This window comes from Lygodium microphyllum, chromosome 28 (assembly GCF_053477565.2).
Source record: "Lygodium microphyllum isolate KBCC chromosome 28, Lygodium_microphyllum_v1.1.10, whole genome shotgun sequence".
Classification (NCBI taxonomy): domain Eukaryota; kingdom Viridiplantae; phylum Streptophyta; class Polypodiopsida; order Schizaeales; family Lygodiaceae; genus Lygodium; species Lygodium microphyllum.
Window position 1 is genome coordinate 46,052,386 of NC_141162.1, and position 8,796 is coordinate 46,061,181.

Here is an 8,796-nt window from a genome sequence, read left to right on the forward strand (position 1 = left end):
AAGGCATCGGCCCCAGGTATGACTCATCCCCAAGAACCTACCAAGCCTTTGCTAGGCAATGATCAACTGCTTATAAATTTTCATTTCTTTTCTTCTTCAATTTTTATAGGGGTTAGAACCCCTTTTTACACGCCTTGTATATATTTATTCTCTTTTGGGATATTCAGGGTTTCTTTTCCTTTATCCTCATTTTTCCTTCTGGCAGGCTTCTCTAATGGCCTCACAACAACAAGAACTCCTGGAACGGTTGCCTAGCAGGCTAGCAGAACACGGTCACTAGGACTTCCATCTAAAACAGGTTTTTTGATGCTTGACAATGTCTTTACAGGAGGTAATGACTACTCCGACCTCCCTCAAACATACTGAACCTAAACTTGGGACTTCATGCCTTGGACGCCGGCCCCCCCAACAAGAAACAAAAAACCCCTTAACTAGTACGCAAACACATATAGCATAAAAAGCACAGTACTCATAAAGGAAAGATATCACCTGGAGAGGGCCACAAGAAGCTTCCGCGCAACAAAAGGCTCCTTCCAAGCTCTTCTTTGAACCTGTCTAGCACAGAACTACAATAAGAAACCATTAACTGCACCCGTACTAAACAGACAAATGGCCCTCTTGGCCTAACAAAATGTGGATGTAATATCCAAAGCAGCTAGCCTTCCTAGCTTAAAACTAGATAGTTCATTGTAGTCCACGTAATACTGATATCCTTGGCATATACTGATATCCTTGGCATATACTGATATGCCAAGGATAGCATATCATAGGTCGACTAACCCCATGCTACTCACGCAAGTTAGCTAAAAGCTTGATCTTGTATTTTTTTATCTTAGGTTTTTTTTTTTAAAGAGGTACAAGTCCAAGCCTTTTCACAAATAACTCATCAATAAGGCCGATCCCTTCTTGGGCACTATGAGCTGAATAAACGGCCCCCATGGGCTTGCATGTCCCACATTTATTGTCAGTCGAATAAACTGGTCGTTCAAGCGGCTGAGTGGCTCCTTTGGTAGAAAGAATCATAGCTTTGTACTTATTTGAACCTCCCCTATTTGGGTTTTCACATAAATCAGTGATGTGACCCAAACTAGGTAGAACTTCAAGCCTAAGCACATCACATGGGTGTATCCCAAGGCAGTGTATATGGTCAGATGTATATCCAATCTTACCCTCTTGGGGGTTCAACAAAATATATCCAAATGGGATCCTTGGCCTTGCATTTGACCCTCCTGCCATACTTTTGGAGATTTTGGGTCTCCAAAACCATCTCACATTTCCCTTAATATTCTTGCATTCCCTCAATTTGCTGCACTGTTCTGATGAACTCAATGCAAACTTATCCCTATGGCCAAAGGGTCTCACATCCTTATGAGCTTTGTGAAGCACAGGTGGATTTTTAGCACTTTGCATCCTCTTTACAAAAGATATCTTTACTTGTTTACGTCCATACTGCAAATTTTTTGAATAATAAATTTGTTTTATTGGTGGAAAAAATATTTATGGTGTGATTATTCAGTATGTGAATAATTGTTTTTTCCCTTTAAAAAAAAAAAAAATTTTTTTTTTTTTTTTTTTTTTTTTTTTTTTTTTTTTTTTTTTTTTTTTTTTTTTTTTTTTTTTTTTTTTTTTTTTTTTATCCTGTGCCTGTGCCTGTGCCTGTGCCTGTGCCTGTGCCTGTGCCTGTGCCTGTGCCTGTGCCTGTACTCTACACCTACACCTGCACCTGCACCTGCACCTCCTCTCCTAAAAAAGGTTCCCCTCATAGGTTGCCTTGGTATCAACAAGCGAGCTGTCTTCTTGCAAAAATGGTTGGAAGCTAGGATGCACTTGTACTGAGCGGGGAAAACTCCAAAAATTTTCCCAACATCTCTAAATATGACCCTCATAATCAATGGCATGCATTTTTGCTTCCCTTAACGACTTAGGATTCCGCAGTTCCACTTGGATTTGCGTATTAATCTCTAAGCCATTCAGAAAGAGCTCACATAGCACATCATCTCGTAGTGCACTGGCTCTTCTTGGCCAAAGTCTAAGAGTACTATCAAAAGCTCTAGCATACTCTTTAACAGAAAGATAAGACTCCCATCTAAACTGCATAAGGTGCCCTAAGACCTGAATCATAGGGAGCTGCTTTTTATACTCATCTAAAAATCTATCACAAGTCTCCTCAAATGATCTGATCGACCCTCTTGGGAGGCTCTAGTACCATTTCCTTGCCTCTCCCTTTAGGGTACTTGGGAATACGAGCATCCGATGTATATCGTCGAACCCACTTGCAGTGCACCTCGATGCGTCACTAAACATATATAACACAATATCACACATAGTTCCACTCAAGGTACCAATTGATCGTATCTAGAAATGTACCATACCTCACTTTCTTTCCCCTAGGACCCACGTCTAGCCTACAGCTTGGACAACCTTACTCATTCAATGTTGGTCATGATCTAGAGAATATAGGTGCTATGCATCCAGAAGGTATTGTCTGATACATTTTATCATTTTATGCTTCATGCAAATTGTGAATGTCCATGTGCTCAAACAAAGAAAAATCAGCATTTGTGCACATATGAAAAACATTTCTTTCAATGGATTTGACTATCGCTCGTATGCGGCATTGCATGAACCTAGCACCGAGAAACCCTCGTGCTACTAAGTTCTTAATTTTTAATTATCGACCAACCTAAATGGTATGCATTAAAACCCAACAAGCTTTTCATCATTTCATTCAGCATTTAAACACCTTTTATACACTCTACCCCCTCACCCGTTTAGGTTGTGTATTATTGATCGGTTTAGGGTTCATTTCCATGTTTTTTGTTGTATGAAAAGCAATAAAAACTCACCAAAACATAAAGGTAGGGCTGAACTGAGGCTAAACATCATACTTCAGATCCCCCATACATCCACAAACATGAATCTTATTTTTCCTTAATTTTCGGCACTCAAAATCCAAATTTTTCTTATTTTTACCCATTTTTCCTATTTTTCTTGTATTTTTTGCAATATTAAATAACTAAAAATTCAAAATGGATTTTGAAGTGTGGCCCTTAGGTTCATTTTCAGCAAAAACAAACATTTAGTTGGTGTGTCTTATTATATTTTCTATTTACATCTCAAAAACACCGAATTTTTCTGTATTTAGTGTGTTTTACGGGTTTTACACTATTAATTTCATCCACAACACTTATGATTTTTTGATTTTCTGATTTCAAACAGTTGGAAGACATTGCAAACAACATTATAATGCATAATCATCCCATGGGAACAAATATTCATGAAGCAAATTGCATAAAACATCAATTTCCTTTGTAAAAATGAAATTACCGTTCTTTACGGGTTGTAGGTTTTTATTTGCCATGTCTCAGGACTGATTTTCAGTAGCCATCAATGCTCATGACAGCCCACAATCAGCAATCTTCATTCCTCTTGAACCACGAAGCAATCCGATCTCAGCTGGACAAGCATCTGTCATCCATTCTTCTTCTTCTTCTTCACCACATGAATCTGCCTTTAGGGGAGGGAGAGGGAGGAGAGAGAAAGACTAGATTTCCATCTCTACATTCAGGCTACCATTTCACGAGTGAAGAGTGGTGAAATGATCAGCATAAATAAGGGAATCAAGGCCCATGATCACTTGGGTGGGTTGTTTACAGGCTCCATCCTCCATCTCCAAGAATTGGGCGCAAAAAATAGGCGCCATTTTTCCCACGCTCTCTTTCCCTTTCTCTCTCCACGTTTTCTGATCAATGTTGTATAAAGTTTTTAGTGGGGGGGTCTAACTCCCAAAGGGCACACTCAATTTGGCCTCTCAAATGTCCACCTTTTCATATCTTGACCGTTTCCTTGGCCATTTCCTCGTTCGGACTTCGAATTGAGCTCTGAAAAATCATGGGCATCTGGCTCGGCATCATGCATTGGCCAGTAACTCTTGTCAACCGGCACGACAGTTTGAAAATTTATGAAAAATCAACAAGTGTTGCTCGGGCGCCTTTAAAGCACTTTGGTGCTTAAAATCGTCCTAGATCGAGCCACCGCCTTCAACGTTGAATATTTTTCCCTTGATATTCATAATTTTTAGCTATTTTTAAGCACTTCTCGACATCAAAATTCTACTCTCATCATGCGATCCACATCTGGGTCATTGCTAGATGAACCAAGATACGACATCTGCAAAAAAAAAAACACAGGAAAAAGACAAATATATTTGCATACAAAAAATGATATATTACCTATATTTTCAAAGAGCTTTCTTTAGACATTGAGCATAACACTTAAGGGCTAATGCTTCTCTTAAACAAGAAAACTGATAAACACAAATATGGGATTGGTCACATTCATCATTGCAAAAATATATTGTTTACTATCAGAACTAGGAGACCTGGCGTGTGTATCCCCGCGTCTACATTGCAAGTTAGACGCGCCCTCAGACGCGCTCCAGAGTGAACCTTCTGTCCAGCGCGTCTATCTGCGCATATAATATTCTAGCACAGATGCACTGTCAAACGCGCATCCTAGGTCAATGGGCGTGTATAATCGCGTGTAGACTGCAGGTCAACCTTTTGTGTAGCGCGTGTATGATCGCGTGTACACTGCAGGGCACACGCGCCAGCACACGCGCTCTAAGACACGCCCTCAGACGCTCTGAGAAGAAACATTTTTCGTGTCTATGTCTATGTCTACATTGAGATGTAGACACGCTATCGGACGCGCTCAGTCAGCCAATTTTAGGCCGACGACCACCATTGACGATTTACAAAATGCAATACATAATGGAATCACAAATCTTAAATACACAGACAGAGCAGAGAGAGGAAGAGAGAAACAAAGAGAGAGAGAGAGAGAGAGAGAGAGAGAGAGAGAGACTCACCTTGGGTGTTTGGTGTGGCGGGTGGTGGCACTTCTTCCTTCTCCTTCTTCCTCTCCTTGGTAAGTTACCCTCCCTTGATGCTTGCTTGCTGCTTCTTCTTCTTCTCCTCTTTCTTGTTCTCTCTTTCTTCCTCTCCTTGGCTTTCCTTTTTTCCTTCTTTTGTGTTTAAAATGAAAGAAGAGGTGAGTCATGAGGAGGTGAGGCATGAAGAGACTAGGTGAGGCATGAAGAGACTGCATGTCGGCTAAACTCAAGCTTCAAAACCGCAAAAAACGCAGGAAAGGAAAGGCGCAGTTTGAAAAGAAATGATTTAAGTATGGTTTGAATTTTGACGTGTGTGTCTATTTTCACGTGTATATGTGCGTCTATTGTTTAGATAGATGCGAATATAGACGCGTAGTTAAACACGAATATAGATGCGCATTTGGGATTTATCATAATTTTTTGTTTTTAAGATAAGTTTTGATAGTGAATTCTTATCATAAGTTTTAATGTATTTATGATGATTTTTGTGTATTTAAAATTAAGATCTTATGTAAACATATGAATGACAAATATTTTGATGTTGTCATGAATTAGGTTTAATCATGTCGACGTCGTCATCACCTAGTGCGGTGCAAGCTGGTGAGTCAATGAGCACATCCTCAAGTGAGGATGAAACATTCCGTCTTCATAATCGAGATACATGGCTACGACGAAAAATTAAATGCATGTGTGATCGTTGTCGAGGGTGTATTTTTCGAGCACGTCAAATTGCAATGTCACACCTCAGCTTGTATGGAGAATGGGACCGAGAAAAATCACCGGTATTCATTGTTTTTTTTACCACTAAGATTGCATGTCTATGTTACGGGAATTATATATCAACGTACATGAAACTCCCTTTTGTGGTTGAGCAGGATGCGGTGCCACATCCTCAGATGCTCCCTCCCGGGCGTCGAGAGGCTGCAAAACGTCAACGCGAGGAGGCAGAGTCTTCAAGAAGAGTAGAGATTGACGACCATGATAGTAGCCCTCATGAAATGCCCCATCAAGTAGTAAAGGATATATACGAATCATAATATTAATTGTTAATTCTATTTTGAAATCAGACAGAAATATATGTTGGTGGTTTTTTAACTCACTTTTAAAAATATATGTAGGTTATTATCACAAATGCTTCCAAAAGGAAACAAATTGCCAACTAAGAGAGAGCAAGCAAGACATTACTTGACATCTCTGGGATGCCTCGATTATGTCAAGATCCATGCATGTGTCAATGATTGTGTCTTATATCGTGGGATTCATGAGTTTGCACGAGAGTGTCCTGTTTGTGGCAAATCAAGATACGAAGTGGAGATGTAGTCAATGGATGTGCCTCGTAAGGTTTTGCGACATTTTTCGATTGTTCCACGTATAAAACTTATGCTCAAGTGTAAATCTATTGGAAAGCTCATGTCATGGCATGCTAGTGATTGTTCAAGTGATGGAAAATGGAGGATCCCTGCAGACACATCCGCATGGCAACATATAGATAATTTGTGGCATGTTTTCAAAGAAGAGCCAAGAAATTTGAGATTTGGTTTAGGTATGGATAGAATCAATCCATTTGGCATCAAAAGCACATCATACAGTGTATGGCCAGTGATATTGGTGAACTATAATATTCCTCCATCCATGGCAATTAAAAAGGGACATGTGATGTTGTCCCTTCTGATTCCTGGAAAGCACAAGGTAAAAAACATGGACATTTACTTAGAGCCTTTGATTGAAGAGTTAGAAATGTTATGGAAAGGTATTGAGATGCAAGATACAAGTGCATCTGCATCCTCTAGAGATTTCACATTGAAGGCCATGTTGTTGTGGACCATGCACGACTTTTCAGGATACGGAGAGTGTTCACGTACATGTATATAACTCTATATTTGAAATTCAAGACTTGAATCAATTGCATTTCATTAATTCACTTGTTTTTTCAGGTTTAACCACGTCAAGATATCATGCATGTCCTATTTGCGGTCCCTCTTTAGTTTCCTCTAGGCCGGCACGTTTAAAGAAGGTTATCTACGACAATCATCATCGATTTCTTCCTATTGACCATCCCAAATATGTTCTCCCTACTAATGGAATGACTCCACAATCTCTAACCATTCGAGATTGGAAGGAGAGAAGGATTAATATCGACAGCCACCCTCCACTCGGCATGAGTCGGCAAGAAGTGCATTTCTCTCGATTGACTTTAAAGTATTTAGCATGATGAATTGTTTACATAATATATTGTTTGTTTGTTAGATTCTCTATATTTTTTCATCTTCCGTACTGGACTGAACTCAAGATCAATCACCTGTTGGACCCCATTCACATATTCAAAAATGTTGTATCTACATTATGGGATCACTTGATAGGGGCTCGTGATTCAGTTAATGTAAGGGAGGTTTTACATAACATTGGTCGCATGAGACGAGCTTGGCCACGCATTGGACCCAGAGGAAAGATTGAGCTACCCCATGCACCCTGGATGTTATCAAAGAACGATGAAAAAATAGTGAAGAAACAAATATATAGATTTCGAACACCCACAGGATGTATGAGATGTCTCAAGGGAGCCTTCATAAAGAAAAAGAAAATAGGTGTGGAGAAATTATCTGGTTTGAAGTCCCACAATTGGCACAAAAAGATTCAAGTAAGGGTATCTCTAACCATGAATATAGTAATTAGTGGAGTAACTATGTGTAAACTTTGGGGTATGATGACTTTTTCCTCAACTAATCATTTGATCTATGAATATTGTCTACATTTAGTTCGTACTTCCTACTAGCATATCCCATTGTGCCTCCAAAGATGTATGTGATATCATTTACAAGATGGGAGATCTTGTGAGGTGTGTATACATTGTATTTTTTCATTATATATCTTTGAATTTCTACACAAAAATAAACAATTCTCAAATACATCTTCACAGATACGTGAGCTCAAAGGAAATTGATCCAAACACATTGCAAGATGCTCGAGTATTATCTATTAAGGTGGTTTGTTTGGTGGAGAAATTTTTTCCTCGATCCATTTTGACTACTCAATTACATTTACTCGTACATTTGATTGATGAGATCGCACTTTGTGGGGCAGTTCATGTAAGGTGGATGTTTTTTCTTGAGCGCTTCATGAAAACCTTGAAAGATTTTGTGAGGCAAAAAGCACGGCCTGAGGGAAGCATGGTGAGGGTTGGTTAGTGCAATCATCCCTTGTTTATATCTCTGAATATCTTGCTGAAGTGGATCCCTCTCAACCACGACTATGGAAAGATGATGAAGACTTGAGGATGACCTCTATAGTACCTCAAGGAAAAGGAATGAGTAAAGTGCTAACAAAAGAAGAACTTCGTAAGTTAAATAGTTTTTGTGTGCTCAATAGTGATGTAATGAGCAAATGGGTGACACTATATAATGAAGCAAAGGCAAGAAGAAAAAGCAAAAGACAAGAATTTTGCACTAGATATGGACGTAATGTCTCATTTCTAGATCATCTAAATGCGCTCCCACGTCATATTGATATAGATTGGTTACATGAGAAAATTGAGGGAATGGAAAAAGAGGAGGAAATTAATATATCTCAAGAAGAGTGGGAATACGCACGAGGTTGCTTATCAAAGGTGAGACATACCATCAATTAATTTGTTTCTATAAGTTTTATTTTATATAAATAATTGACATGTTTGATCTTTTATCTTTTACTACTAGTGCACATTATTAAATGCACTTTGGTGTGAGGGCAAACATCTTCGAACTCAACGTATAGATGAAAAGAAAAATACCCAAGATTGTGGTGTCCTTGCTCACTTCGAGGCTACCAATGGTACCATGGAAGGTTATTGTGGCTTGATCCAAGATATTCTGAAGCTTGACTTCAGACGATTCTTTATATATGTCCTGGATGTGAAGTGGTTTAAA